Source organism: Cryptomeria japonica, chromosome 2, assembly GCF_030272615.1.
Source record: "Cryptomeria japonica chromosome 2, Sugi_1.0, whole genome shotgun sequence".
NCBI classification, from domain to species: domain Eukaryota; kingdom Viridiplantae; phylum Streptophyta; class Pinopsida; order Cupressales; family Cupressaceae; genus Cryptomeria; species Cryptomeria japonica.
This window is the reverse complement of record NC_081406.1, coordinates 321101266-321116442: the sequence shown is the minus strand read 5'-3', so window position 1 is coordinate 321116442 and position 15177 is coordinate 321101266. Positions and strand designations below refer to the sequence as shown.

General features: G+C 33.4%; 1 long non-coding RNA gene across 1 annotated transcript; it reads left to right on the top strand.

Annotated features, from left to right (window-relative positions):
- The first annotated feature begins 11964 nt into the window (after positions 1–11964).
- On the top strand, positions 11965–12791 carry LOC131027226 (uncharacterized). The gene is made up of 2 exons (XR_009102474.1): positions 11965–12288; positions 12393–12791. It is a non-coding gene; the product is annotated as an uncharacterized LOC131027226 (long non-coding RNA).
- Positions 12792–15177: the final 2386 nt, after the last annotated feature.

Genomic DNA, 15177 nt, shown 5'->3' with positions numbered 1-15177 from the left:
GAGAGAGAGAGAGAGAGAGAGAGAGAGAGAGATAGAGAGAGAGAGAGAGAGAGAGAGAGAGAGAGAGAGAGAGAGAGGATAGATTGAGAGGTATTACCCTGAGGCAACAAAATAAGTGTCCAAAGTGTACCTAAAGTTAACAAATTCATTGATTTTGTCCATGCCCATCAAAGCAGTATCATCAACAAACTAAAGGTGATGATAAGGAGGCAAACTATTATACCAATTCCAACCCTGAATAAGACCTTGTCTAATGTAACGCCTCACTAAGGAACCCTATATGATAAGAGCTAATTACACATGAAATGAATGGAAATGTTTTTTTTGAAGTATAAAGTGTCATCATGTACAACATATACAATTACAACCCCCAATCCTCAAGATAAGATCAAACCATTGATAACTGACAACATACATGCAAACGACAACACTCGAAACTACCAATGAACAAGGGACAAGGTCTAAGAGGTGCTTAGGGTCACACATGACCATCCCTAAATTTACCAAGCTCAAAAAAACAAACATGGCAATTTTCTATGTCCTAGGTGTGATAGATAGACTATGGTGAAACCCTAATTGCAAATGGATGCCTCCAAAACCATCTAAAATCACTAAAAAATACTCAAGACCCCTCTAAGGGTTCCCCAATATTTCTAAATTTGCAACACATTGAAAACAAGGTCAAACAAGCAAGACACTTACACATCTGAGGACACTGGAGTGAACCTGCATATGCATCCTAGACACTGGAGCGAACCTACACAAGTTTCTTGAGAGGAAACTAGCAGAAATTGAGGAAACTAGTGTGGAATAAAGTATCGTTGACTCATGCTTGTATCCTTGGGAAATGCTACCATCCTTTAGATTGGTTAACTCGGACTAATATCCCTAAGATGTGCGTTTGTCCAAAACCAAAGAGCTTCTCGATCAGACTGTATGAAGCCTTAGACAACCCAAACCCCTTGGCGAAGATGAAATGTGAATACAATCCCAAAATTGGGAGAAAATAAAGAAACAATGCAAAAACGGGTTAAGTTGAGTGACACCAGGTCACCACATGGCTCCTATGAGACAAGGCAAAGTCTGGGTGGACCCATTCCATGGCAAATCAACCCAAAAAACACAAAAGTAGCCTATACGGGCACGAAAGAGTCCAACACAATTAAAATACACAATTGAAATCCATGAAACACATACCGAGTGGTTCTAATTAAACTCAGATTGGCTCTAGCATAGAAGGATCGATGTGTCTAGGTAGCATTTATACATCTTTGATACATTATATATCCCACGTGAACATGTTGGCATGATCAATATTATGAAATAAAAAGTATTGATTTGAACACCATTTCACTAAAATAAATTGAAATATTTTACAATATTATTTTTATCTTTAATATTTTAAGTTTTTAAGAAGTAGCAGCAATTTACAAAATAATTCGTCACGTTACATAATCTGTTAGGACAATAGCAGTTAGTATCCGTTGTCCATAAATTACGGTGAAAATGGGAAGTGAATGTGAACTTGCATGTTGCACCACCGCTAACAAGAATATGTAATTTCACATTACATTTTATTAGTTATTAGTTATTAGTTATTATTTATCTCGTCTTAAGTTATTTTTTTAGACGGTCCTGACATATTTTATTATTAATCTTGTTTCCAATTAATATTTGCTTTAAGATTTCTTGCTCTTTAAGAAAACTATGACAGTCCATAAGTATAAATTGTTAGTTTGGGTCACTATTAGCCACAACAGGTAATTGAGTATTTCCTTTTCTATAGCTTGGGTGGGTATTCATTTGCCTGGGGTGTTTCTTTGCTGAGCTCTCTTCTAGTAATCTCTGCCTCTTCCTTCATAGATTCTTCGACTGTGGGATTTTTCATTTTGCTTACAACTCTCTTTGTTTCTTTCTTTGCTGAGCTCTCTTCTGTTACATTCCTTACCCTCTGGATAATGTTGTTCCTTTGGAGTTTTTGTTTCTGCAACCTCAACAGAATCTTTTCTTATAGAAAAAGAAATACTCGAGGCTATAGAAAAAGAAATACTTGAGGCACTGTTAACCACAGCAATGAATAATGACATTTATGAAGGGAAAGTAGCAACAAAAACTCCAGAGGAACAAGATTCTTAAGGTATTATATTCCTTACCCTCTAGAGAATCGTGTTCCTCTTCTGTTTCTGTTTCTGCAATCTGAAGACGGGGAGGAGTTTGCAGAGAATTTCAATGGAGTTCCAGTTCAAATGGAAGATCAAAGGTAAATCTCTTCCACAGTTTGGAATTTCTAAAGTTATATTGGTGATTGGAATTCCTATTGAGTGATATTGGTTTCTGGAATTTATATTGGTGAGCAGGAAAATGCAAATCTAAGCAGTGCAGACAATTATTATGCTCTTCTTGAAATTGGCACTGATCCAATATAATGTTGGATCATCAAGTTTCTCCAGTATCAATATGTTGGACTTGTTGCTGGAAGATCTAAGCACTCCACAGTTGATGTTGGACTTCTTGTCGCCGGAAGATCTAAGCATTCTACACATGATGTTGGATTTCTTGCCTCCGGAAGATCTCAGCATTATGGATCTTTGGATCCCACAATAAATTGTATATTCTTTTTTATTCAAAAGCAAGACAATTGACATTATATGTATCTTGAATATTATTTCTTGTTATTGGTTTTCTTCTTTTGAGTGTTTGATGTAAGTGTTTAAAAAATCTTGGATTCAATCTAGACTAGTGAGCTATATGATAAATCGGACTAGTTGATATGATAAAGAGATATCTTCATTCTATTTGTAACAATGTAAAAACTGATTTCTATACTGATTTCTATTGAACTGAGAAAGACCTTATGATCGAGGCACAGCCTACAAGATGTAATCTCTTCTTGAATTTCAATAAAGATTTCTGCTTTATTTGCTGGAAAAACAAACTGCAGTCTTAAAATACTAATAATAAAATTAGTTCAGACTAAAGCTTAAAAAAGATGAAAGTCTTTTAACTCCAAGATTGACGGTGAATGGTAAGATCAGAGCAGGATTAAGGTTGCATGTTTCAAGAAAAGCAATTTTGTAATTTGGTTTTGTGAGCAGCTGCATTGGATAATTCTTACTATTACTTTAATAAAATGTTTATGAGATATTGGTGGTGAGCAATTCAATCATATTAAAATTTTAGATGTTCCCTTAGTAAGTTGAAAATATACTCCTCAGCTCATTTTTTCTAGTCATAGGCCACCAACAGTACAAAGGTACTCTTTACAAATGTTGTGATCATAGCCTACTCCAAAATAGTCTTTAGAAAGTGGAGACAAAATGCTTGTCCCAACATTATCTATCAAAAAGTTTACAATTTTTCAGTCATATTCCTCTTACATCACATGGAAGTGTATGTCTGGTAGAATTAATTTATTGTGATGGTGAAGGTAAGGTGAATGAAAATTCTATTATTTTTAAGAACAACATCACACTATCTAAAAGGTGAAATGAATCAAGGGTTTGTGGTGAACAAGTAATACAACAAAATCAACAACTTTGTTTTCTATTGAATTTACAAGTTTAAAGTTGTTTTTTTTGCAAAAGTGACTTATACCACTTATTGTAGCTAAGGTTAGAAAATGAGCCTCAATTGTGTAAAAATGATGAAAGTTCTAACCAAATATGATTTATTGTTTTCAAAACCATTGTATTACAAGAAAGTAGTTGAGGTAGTTATGAGATAGTTATCAAATTAGTTACTAGCTAGTTATCTTGCGAAGCCTATAAATACAAGGCAATTTGTAATGTAAAAGTGGACTTTGTGCATAGGGAAATTCTTGAGAACTTTTCAAAGAGATTGTATAGGAATTTTGACTTCATTTATTTAGTTTGTATGTCTAAATGTGTTACAAAGTTATTATTATCGTATGTTAAGTTAGTAATCTATTTGTGTATTTATAGAATCCATTGGTTTTTGATTCAAATGACATATGTAACCGATGAAACACAATCATACCCTAGCGCCTTGGTTTAAATGTGATAAGATAACTTGATTCCTTGTATGTTGAGATTTGTTATCCTTCTTTCATTATTGCATATCCAAACTTATTTCTTGTCATTAAATATCACTTCTTAACTTGGAGAAAATCATAGCGAATGCAATTACATTGAGTTATGTTGCCACTGTAGACCAAGTAGCAGACATTTTACTAAGCCCTTAGCAAATGATGCTTTTGAGCATTTAAGATAGAGGTTGAGTATCTTACCCTTCTCTTTTGTTCATTGATTCATAAGCTAGCATTTTATTTTAGGGGGATCACAAGTTTTTATCATTATTCCCTGAAACTTATCACCTCCCCCCATTGTCGTTGATATCCAAGGGAGATATGAGTATAGTGCAATGTTTGTTTGAGATTACTACAGTAAGTTCTTATTTGAGATGAAAAAAGTTAATTGTTTTATTGAGGTTGCATAAGTTTTAGGTTGTGGAAGTTTTAAAGGCGCTATAGTGTTTGGTTGAAGTTACAATCGAGAATAGAATTTCATGTGTTAGTGTTTGATTGTAGGGTAGGGGTTGTGTGTGTTGTTTTTGTGTGTAGCAACAATCTTTGTGCACAATAAAAGCTGAACTTTGTAACAATGTAAATAGTACAGAGTGCAAAGATGGAAAGAAAATGCTAGTGCAGAGACATAGAGTAAATGAAGATCTTTGTGCAAGTATAGTGTATTTAGATAGGGGGAGTACATTGAATTTACTGTGGATGTTGACATCAATTCCAAAGAGGGAGTTTGTTGGCATGTGTTTGCCATTGATGTCAAATGGTGAGTTTGTTTGTCAAAGGTAGATATTGGCAATGAAGAAGTTATGGCAAGGCTAAGATACAAAATTGTTGTGTGTTAGCAACATCTTTATTAGGATTAGAAAGACAAGATTTGGTTGTCAAGACTTTATCATTTACTTGAATAGTTTCTTTGAAGCAGTTGAATGTGAAATTTCCAAAGATATTATATGACAATAGCTTATGAAAAGAATGTCTTCTTGATAGTGAATCATTAAGGATGGACATTGTTTGCAAATATGTTTGATGAATGACTAAGTGCATTGCTTGTATCTATGGCATGTTTCCTTGAAGTTCCAATGTTGAGAAGGTGGTTAGGGTTCGGTGACTAAGGGTTTGTATTGTGTTTTTAAATTTTTATCTCCATGGCGATAGGAACTAGTTAATGGCGACAAGAACTTGTCAGTAACGAGAGGAACTTCAAGAAATACAATAAACAACATAACATCAAATGAAAATAACATTAACAATTGAAATGAATTCTAAGGTCATTTTTAAGGTCAATGTTTCATCTTTCAAAGGTGTGGGTATGAATATTTAAGATTAGTTTTTAAAATATCAATGGCTATTTCTTGTGATAAGATTTTGATAAGTAGTTACTGGTTCTATTTTGCATGTAACATTTTTTTCTAACTGTTGGTGTATTGATGGACTTGGTGATTTAAACCAAAAAAGGCTTTGTTTGATGGTTGTTGTTATGATGAGAATGAAATGACAAAGTTTTTCCATTTGTAAACACTTGTAGAAGATTAAAGATGAAATAAATTAACCAGAGAGTTTTATTGCAAACAAAGTAACCCTCTGTATCCATGTTTATTGCTGTAGATAAAATCAGGTGATCAATGAATTGTATTATAAAAAGAGTAACCCTCTGTTTTGTGACTCCTATTGAGTAGGTGCTCTTATTGCTAGCGAGGCATACATTGTTAGTGAGAATATAATCAGTGATATTGACAACTAGTGAGGCTTAATAATAATCATCTTTATAGTGGTTTTTAACCCTTCTAAGGTTTTTCCACTAAAACATCTATTTCATGTCATATGTATCTTTGATTCTTGGATTTTGTGGATTGATAGATGCCTTGATGCTATTGTTTTTGTGTTCTATTAACTTATACATGTTTTGGTTCTATTATTTTAAGCATTTATTTGTTAAATGTGCTGAATTTATCGACCACTAATTCACCCCCCCAATGCTCTGAAGTATTCCAACGACATGCCCACTCATGTAGCCTTGTGTTATGCATTTCATGGTTATGTGATGAGTAAGTATGTGTAAATTGTATGTGTAATATGTATGTTATTGGTGTTTATTGTTTCTTACTAATTGTAGAAATGGATTATCATGCTTTGAAAAGTGTGAAAATATTGTGTTTTGTGTGATTTGGATGTGAATTATGCTATGAAATTTGGAAATTAGAACTATATCATGAAATAATGTCTCTTGTCAATGATGGTAATTCTTGAAATTGATAATATTCTTAAGAGTATTGATAGTCAATGTATTTTCTTTATGTGAAATTGTGGAAAATGATGGTATATTGAATAAAATTGAGTGAATTAGTTTGCTTCCTACACTTGAATTGTTGAAAGATGATGTATTTGAGTAAGGTGTAAATTTTGAATGATTGGTGAATTTTTTTTTCTAATTTTACTATCATGCTTGAAGCTGAAAACGTAGTAAATGATAGTTTTATGAATGTTATTGAATGTATGAAAATTCTTGGTTAACCTTTTGTATGGAAAATTGATCTATATTGTTGCATATATCCAAGTCATGGATGCATATATGATGTTGATTAAAGAAGGTTCAGGACTAATGTGTGCTACATTTCCATCTTAGCCTTTGTGATTTCTAGGAGTAAGTCAAGTCTAAGGGGGGGAGGATGTAATGCTCCTCTAACCCCACCATGGATAAGGAGATATTATGATATTGTGTGGATATTATGATATTATTTTAATTTGTTTATTTTGCGTGGAGTTAATGATTTAAATAGTTTTTTTAATGTTTTAATGGTTAATTATGATTGAGTTTTAATAAAATATCATATGATTTTGCATGATGAAATAATGTCTAGAAGATTGTTTTGGGGTTTCGGGTTCAATCGGGGTTGAAAAGGAAGTGATCGTTCATTTATTGCATTTTAATAAAAATTGGATTTTATAGTGTAAATACTTATTAAATATTTAAGAGAGATTATTTGATAATTAAAAAGAGATTTATAGGGCATACTTGTGCTCATTATGATAGGCATTACATGAGTAGAGTAAATTGGGCCATTTGGGATTTAGGAAATGCATTTTAATTAATTATTTATTTAATTATTTCAAAAAGTGAATAGTAATGGTCTTTTGAAATGGAAAATAAAATGCATTTTCCATACTTAGCCAATTTTGAGAGGAAAAACCCTTTCACTTGATTTTTGAAAAATAGAGATTGGATTGAATTGTGGATGGATTCTTGTAAGATTGGATGCATCGGATTAGGAATTTGAAGATCCACAAGTTGTCCAATGGATTTAAAAATTCATTTGGTATGTACATAGAATTCAATACATTTTCATTTTGAATAAAAATGAGGTAGGGCATCACATAACTCCTCCATTTATTCATATTTTGGCAGGATGGATTGAAGCATGTTTCCTCTTTGTAGAATTTTATTTGTATGCTTGAAATTTGTAAAATATGGGTTTTTTAAAAGGAAAGGTTGCCAAAATTGTATTGGAACATGGGAAGGGAATTTTAAATGCATTTTTGTGTTGTTGGGTGCATAAAGACCAATGGGTTTTATCAATTTTTCAATTGGAGCATTTTAAAATTTTAAGCTTTTTGAGATCCATCAAATGAGGATGGCCTCTTCGACTGGTTTTTTTTTCCAAAAAAATGTGTTTTATTAAAAAGTGGAATTGAAGTGTTTTTATATCAAGGTATTATGTATAATGATAGATTAATATTATAGAATTTCTTATTTGACTCGATTTGAGTCTGTTTTCATATAGTTATGACCATCTGAAGATTGGATGGGTATGTGAATAGTGACATTGAAATGCGAATGATAAAATGCATGTTGAATGATGGTAATCAATGTGATATAATGAAATGTTATGAGAAATGGTGTATTTAGCATGTTTGTCAATTGATTCTTGAACCATGTCTCCTTGAGTTATTGAGGAAAATTGATGTTTACATTATGAGCAATTGAGATGAATGCAAACGTGTTTGTTGGAAAATAATTATGATTGCTGTCTTGAGTTTACTCTTATGATTATAATTGAGAGTCTATGCTCATGAATAGCATGATGAGCCTTAGGTGTAGTTGATAGGGACTATTGTGAAGTGACTTTCAATGTGGCTCATTGGGAGTAATTGTGAACAAGTATTTGAGATAAACCTATGACAATGAATTGTGTATCATTTGGTGATGCAGAGCATTCAACAACACAACACAACCTATGGAGATATTTCTCCCAACTCAGCTACTCAAATAGGTGATTTTTCTTCACAAGCCTCCCAGAGCACTCACTAGGATACTTGATACATAATAGGTCTCAACAACTCCGAAAGGGAATTCATGTCTTCCCACCTTGTCCAACCATGAAACATGTCAAATTAGGCCTACTACACATGTTCAAGGCCAACTTGAAACATTCTAACATTTAGATCACACCAAATCCTTATAACCCACTCATACAAGCCTATCTTCACTTAGTAATCCAACTTGTCCATAAACTCAACTCACAATGCTAAATATGTTGGCAATTTGGAGGAATTGATTATGTGTTGCATTAATATTTTGTCATTGATGTCAACACTAGCTGTTTTGATTGTTTACCGATTCCCGGTTGGTTCTGATAGAATGGTTGGATGATGATATTGATCCGGTATGCTTTGGGATGCTTTGGTTTGTGGAAGTAGTTTGGATTGGTCATTTATGGGTTCCTGATGCGTATCACGATCAGTTGGTGCGGGATTTGGTGACTTGGATGCTATCATTTGTTCTAGTAAGCCTTTTGGTCACTGGTAAGGGTTTTACCGACAGAGCTTTGTTGAAGATCTTTTGATGCACGTGATAAGTGGTGTTGGTGTGACTTCTAGATGGCTTTCGAGATGCTATTGGTTATCTTGTTTGTGTTCCTGTTGATGTGGTGAAAGACATTCCCAATATGACAATCAAAATGATAGGAAACATATGTATTATAAAAGATGTGATCGAAAAGGTAGTCATGTGAAGCATATGAATGCAAAATCTCATGGGATAAAATAGAAAATTCTCTTAAACAAAAAGATGAAACAAAAACACGTTATGATGATAAAAATTGAAGAGCAACCCAATTTGCTTGTGGAAGTGATAATGATGAATATGTGCTTTCTATCTAAGATTTTGCCAACTATAATAATTTTAATTCTTCATGGTATGATGCTTGGGTCTTAAATATTAGAGCCACATAAAATATGGTATTTCATCGTGGTTACTTCTAAGAATTTCATGAAGGTGTTTGTGGAGCAATATATTTGGCAGATAAATCGTGCCTTAAGCTTGTTGGAAAATGAACGGCTCGACTAAAATGGCCCAGTCTTCCTGATTTTCTACTTCATGATGTATTGTATCTTCCTCAATTGCAAAGCAACTTGTTATCACTAGTATTGATTTGGCAACAAGGTTGCCAACTTTTGCTAGAAGAACTTGGGCAAGTTGTTTTAGAAAAAGATATGATATTATATCAAATTTATCGCTAGTAGATCTTATTTTTATCGCAAGATTATTATAAACACCATCTTGTATAAATGATAATAAAAGAGGGACTATGTGAATAGTTTTTCAAATTGTAATGGGATCTTTAAGCTTTGTGATCAATTCCTCAAGTTGTTTTTTAGTATTTTTAATTTGACCTAGCATATTTTCTTGTGTGTCTTGGGGATGTCTACAAATTGAATTAGGTGTTTATTGGGCTTGTTCTTTAGGAAGGTCTTGATGAAGAGCTAATGAAGGGTTTTCAATTCCTAGAAATTAAAAAATTTAATTCAAAAACCTAAATTAATTTACAATGAAATCCAAATTTGACACTAAGAAATAAAAAATACGCACCTGTTTGACTTCCTCAGCATCGTAACAAAATTTTGACTAAGATCTAACAAATCCAAGAGAAAAACATGGCTTCTCCTTTTCACAAGCACAAGATGGAGGAGCTAGAAATTGCCAAACTCGTAGGTTGTAGTTGAAAATAGGTCAAATGGAATGATTTTTTAATTTTATGTTATGTCTTATATTTGGCACTTACCCTATTTAGTGTGCGCCAAATAGGGTGAGCACCTTATTTGGCATGCGCCTTATAGCTTGATGGGGGCCAAAAAAAGATTTGGCATATTTTTGGTCCCCCATCTTGGTGCACATGCCCTCTATATCTATCTCCCTTTCACTCCTCTCTCTATCTATATCCATATCTTTCTCTAACTCTATCTCCCTATCTTCCTATCTCTCTTTGCATCTCTCTATCTATTTACCTATCTCTCTACATCTCTCTATATCATCCTCTGTTTATATATTTCCCTAGATCTCCCTCTTTGTCTCCCTGTCCCTCTTTATATATTTATCTCTCTCCCTCTCTCCCCCTCTTAACTCTCTCTAAGTTTCTTTGTCCCTCTATCCCCTCTTGTCCCCCTCCATCCTCTACATATCTATCTTCTTTTCTCTCCCTCCCTCTATATATCTCCCTTTCTATTCATCTCTCCCTCCCTCCTTATCCTTTCTCTATCTCTACCTCCCTCCCATTCTCTTCTCATTTATCTCTATCTCATGCTCTCTTTCTCTTCCCATATATCTCCATCTCTTCTTATTTTCTCTCCTCTATGTCCCCATATTTCTCTCCCCCTCTCTATTTATATATCTCTTCTTCTCTATTTCTCTATCTCTGTCTTTCTCTCTTCTTCTTCCCCTCTCTCTATGTCTCCTTTTAATACATCTCTATCTGTTTGTTAATCTATCTCACTATCTCTCACTCTCCCTCATGTTCTCTATATATCTTTATCCATTCCTTTCTATCTCTCCCTCTTTATCTCACTATATATCTCTATTCCTTACCCCTCTCTTTCTCCTTTCCTCTATATTGTTCAATCAAGTTATATTGGGCTATCTCTACCTCTCTCCCTTTCATTCTATTGCAAACATAATATGAACCTATTGGTAATGGAATCTAATTATCTTATTGATTTGGAGGTTTGTTTGTTTTTTTTGTTTTTTTGTTTTTTTGTTTTTTGTTTTAATCATGTTTGGATTCCTAGAGGTGGATGCATAGTTGATTTTAAGCTATCACTTTTCCATCGAGACCATTGTTGCACAAACAACATCATTTTCTAAATGGCTTACCAATTGACTTCATGTGTTACACATGTAAAAGATGGACCAAAATTTTCCCTAATTAACCTTCCACACCCTTTCGGTGTACCCATTGCATACCAAGGTTGTATTGTTAGTTTATTTATATTAGGTAAAAATAGATAAATAATATATTAATTAAGAAGATATAAAATATCATTGAAGGATTTTTTAAAAGCAACAACTCTTATTAAAGTCAAAAGAATGAAAATTGAAGAAGGGTTACCACTGAACCCCTACCTTCAAGATCCACATGGGAATAGATAATTCACAACCAAACAATACTAAAGAAACAGTAGCAATGATCAACCCACACCATCTTGAAGAAGCTAGATGAACTATGGAGATTGATTAAGGGATTAAGACTCCCAATTTGAATCATTTCTATTATTAGCCTTCTAAAAACCCATTAAGTTAAAATAATACACAACAATATTCCATTTGTGAAAAATATAAACAAATAAGATGGAGTTAAGATCTACAAAATTCATCCATAAATCGGATCACTCATTCATGCAACCAGTTAAATGATTAATGGATTCAGTTAACTCCTAGTTTAGATCTACTTAATTCATCCATACAGTGAGGTCAATCATTCATGCAACCAGTCAAGTTATTAGTACATTCAGTTAACTCCAACTTAATTCATTCATACAATCAGATCATTCAGTCATGCAACCAGTTAAGTTATGAGTGCATTCCTAATTTTACCTTTCAAATCCGGTTAAATTGTACGATTGGGGGTGAGAGTAAAAGGGGAGGACGAGGAGGCCCAGGTGGAGGAGGAGAAGAAGAAAATGAAGGTTTGAGATGGAGGCTAAGAGAGCAATATACTGAGAAATATGAGAAATACCAGCACTAGAAGAAATACAATTGAATGTAGCAAAAAGACCCGATTTCTGCTAGTTCTGGTATTTCTCACTATATTGCTCACTCCCGCTTCCAGTCGCTCATCGTTGAAGGAGGACGCCTTTCTTGAGCTCCAGCTTCGTGCATTGAGGATACATATATTGAATGCCCACGCCCATTCAATCCAATTCTCATTCAGAGCATTGAGGCCACATACATGAACAAGAACAATACAGATTTGGATTGGGTACCAAGAATGACCTCTCCATGAAAGTGATTTTCAGTTGTAGATAATCCTGTTGCCTCCTTTTACATTTGTGAATTAATCTCATTTCCCCTTTTCTTTGACAGGTATTAATCTTGTTCAGGACGGCAAGACCGTTGTCGAGAAGAAAGGTAATGGATTAACATTTTTCATTCAATTGGACGTTTCTTTCTAGTTTGGAGGCCACCCTTAAAGGCAGGTTCCTAGCATGGACGCAGCTATCTTGGTGTGACAGAGGAACTCGCAAGTTTGAATGTGGTTTTCTTGGTGGATAGGAGATCGGATGATCAAGGGTCAAGGATGAGGAAGCTAAAAACACCCTGATCAACTAGATCATCCTTACCAAGTGATTCAAAATCTAACCCTAATAGGGCCACAGGATGAATTTGGATGGGCCAGTGGTTGACACTTTAGAGAGAGAACCAAATTCATTTTTATGTACTCATGTTGTTATAGCATCTAAAACTGAGGTGAAGATTTTCTCATTTGCATACTGCCTTAATAGTTGTCAGTTTTGTATCATGGGCGTCTTTTTCATTCTTGAATGAATTGATCAAATGGATATCGCAATATGAATTTTCCTTTTTTGTGATTGGATTAATTTTCTAAGTTATGTATTATTTGTTTATCTTTGTTCATTATTGTCAAGGATTTCTTTGTCCTTTAGTTAACACTAGAGGAGAAGCAAATGTGCTTCTCTTTATGCTTTATTTGTTGTTTCTAAAGGCGATGGAAATCATGTTTGTAAGGTTGTAAAAGCTTTTCTATGTTAGGTTCGTAGGATACATTTTATTATGTCATGTAAGGTTGTATTCTTAATTTTTATGGATGTTCATAAATAACATAGTTTCCACTTTTGCCATTTTTCTTTTTTATTTGCAATCCTGGCTTGACAATGGTATCAAAGCATAGGAATTATATAAAAATCTTCTAAAGACATTGGAGTAGTCCACATTATTATTTTTTAACAAAGATTCTTTATCTTGTCTTATTTTAACTTGTTTCTTCCTGAGGGGAGGAACGTAGTTTTCCGCTCTTGGATCTCCATCAACATACATCCTCGAGATTTCATCTTTAGCATTGGAACTTCTTCATTATGGGGGGATACATCATCTTTTATTATCTATCTTATGGGAGAATATTTATTGTACTTTTGTGATCAATTATGTACTTGGGGGCCCATTTGGAGTCCTTCATCTTAGTCACATATAGTAACTTTTTCATTTCATTGCATCTCATTTTTTGAGAGGTATTTTTTCTCATGTTCTTTTTCTCCTTTTCTATGTTTAGAGAGATCACATTGGTGTGATTTGCATTTCTTTGCATTGGTTTGTAAATGAGTACCTAATCAGGCCTAGTTATTAGGACTCATTCATACATGCATTTTGCATTCATCATTAACTCTTTAGTTTATCCCTAAGTTAATCTTAAGGGGAGGTGTTGGAGTAATTTCAGGATAATTATCTAATTATTTATTTATTAGGTCCTTTAATTGCTTTTTCACTTAAGCTAAACTTAGGTGCTTTATTTTATCTAGGTGTTTTTCTTTTTTAGTTTGAGTTCTCTTAGAGGCACTACTAGTTGGCTTTTTTAGTTTGTAATTGAGCTTAATTTAGCTCCTACTTTGCATTTCTTTAGTTCTTCTAATTTTAGGATTAGGGCATCTCTTTATCTCTATAAAGAGAGTCATTATTCATTGTAATTGCACCCTCAATATTGAATCTTCTATTCTTTTGTGCATTAACTCAGTATTCTCCAGTCATTATAGAGCATACAATATTTGCTTGATCTCTTTTGCATGATAGGTATTTTTCCTACAAATGATTCTTGGCTCTTGTGGTTGATCATCAACTTCTACAAAGGCTTTATAGTACCTCATGCCAATGAGTAATTTCACATGTAAGAGAATACAAGTGATCTTGTTAGTAGAATACTTGTGAAAGAAACAAACACGCTGCTAATCTCTGATCTAAACCATTGCTTACCATAATGCTAAACTTTACCTTCTTTTTTATTAGAATAAAATTTGGGTTTTTGAAAGGGTCCAAATCTATTTACAAAATCAGTCTAACGACCTGTGATATATAAACCCCAAGAAAAATAGATAAATGGTAGAAACCTCAAAAAGGAACATAATGAATAGGGGATTAATTTAGATCAGCCAACCTCTTAAGCTCAAAGGAAAAATGGCATTGCAATGAGCTCCCCCTACCTTGTAAAAACAAGTATAATCTAATATATTAGTTGGACAAGTGGGTCTATTTGAACCAAAAATTTGGGAGGATAGACCTTTCCTAGAATTGAAAACATAGAACTTTTTAAAAATTAAATAACATCTTTTATTAAAATGAGGACATCCCAAAAGTATTTTCTCACTTATTCAAGTTAGAACTGTGGTTGCCACAACAATAAAGGTCAAACTCTAGAATTGGTTGTTTCAAGTAAAAATTTCAACAAATACAATTTTGAATTCAACCAGAATTATAATACTATGAGCTTGTTACAATGTCATCCATCAACCTATTCACAACTCATATTCTCTTTCCTATGTTTTTAAGTATGAGAATAAATAGATCAAGTCAATGCTCATAATTTTCTAGAATGTTGATGAAGCATACACAAGCACTTCTAATGCAATCAAGATATGCCTAAAAAACTAGACCAAATAGTGAGAAAGAAATTACACCAAATTTTCAATTGTCCATCATCAACTATATCTCTTTTACAATTGGAATCTATTGTGCAAACATGGAGATCTGGTATTGAATTCACCACAACAATAAAAAACCCAAGAAAAGAAACAAAAAATCAAGAAATATGAATCTTGCATTGAATGTGGCACAATAGCAATAGACCCAATTTGAATATTTT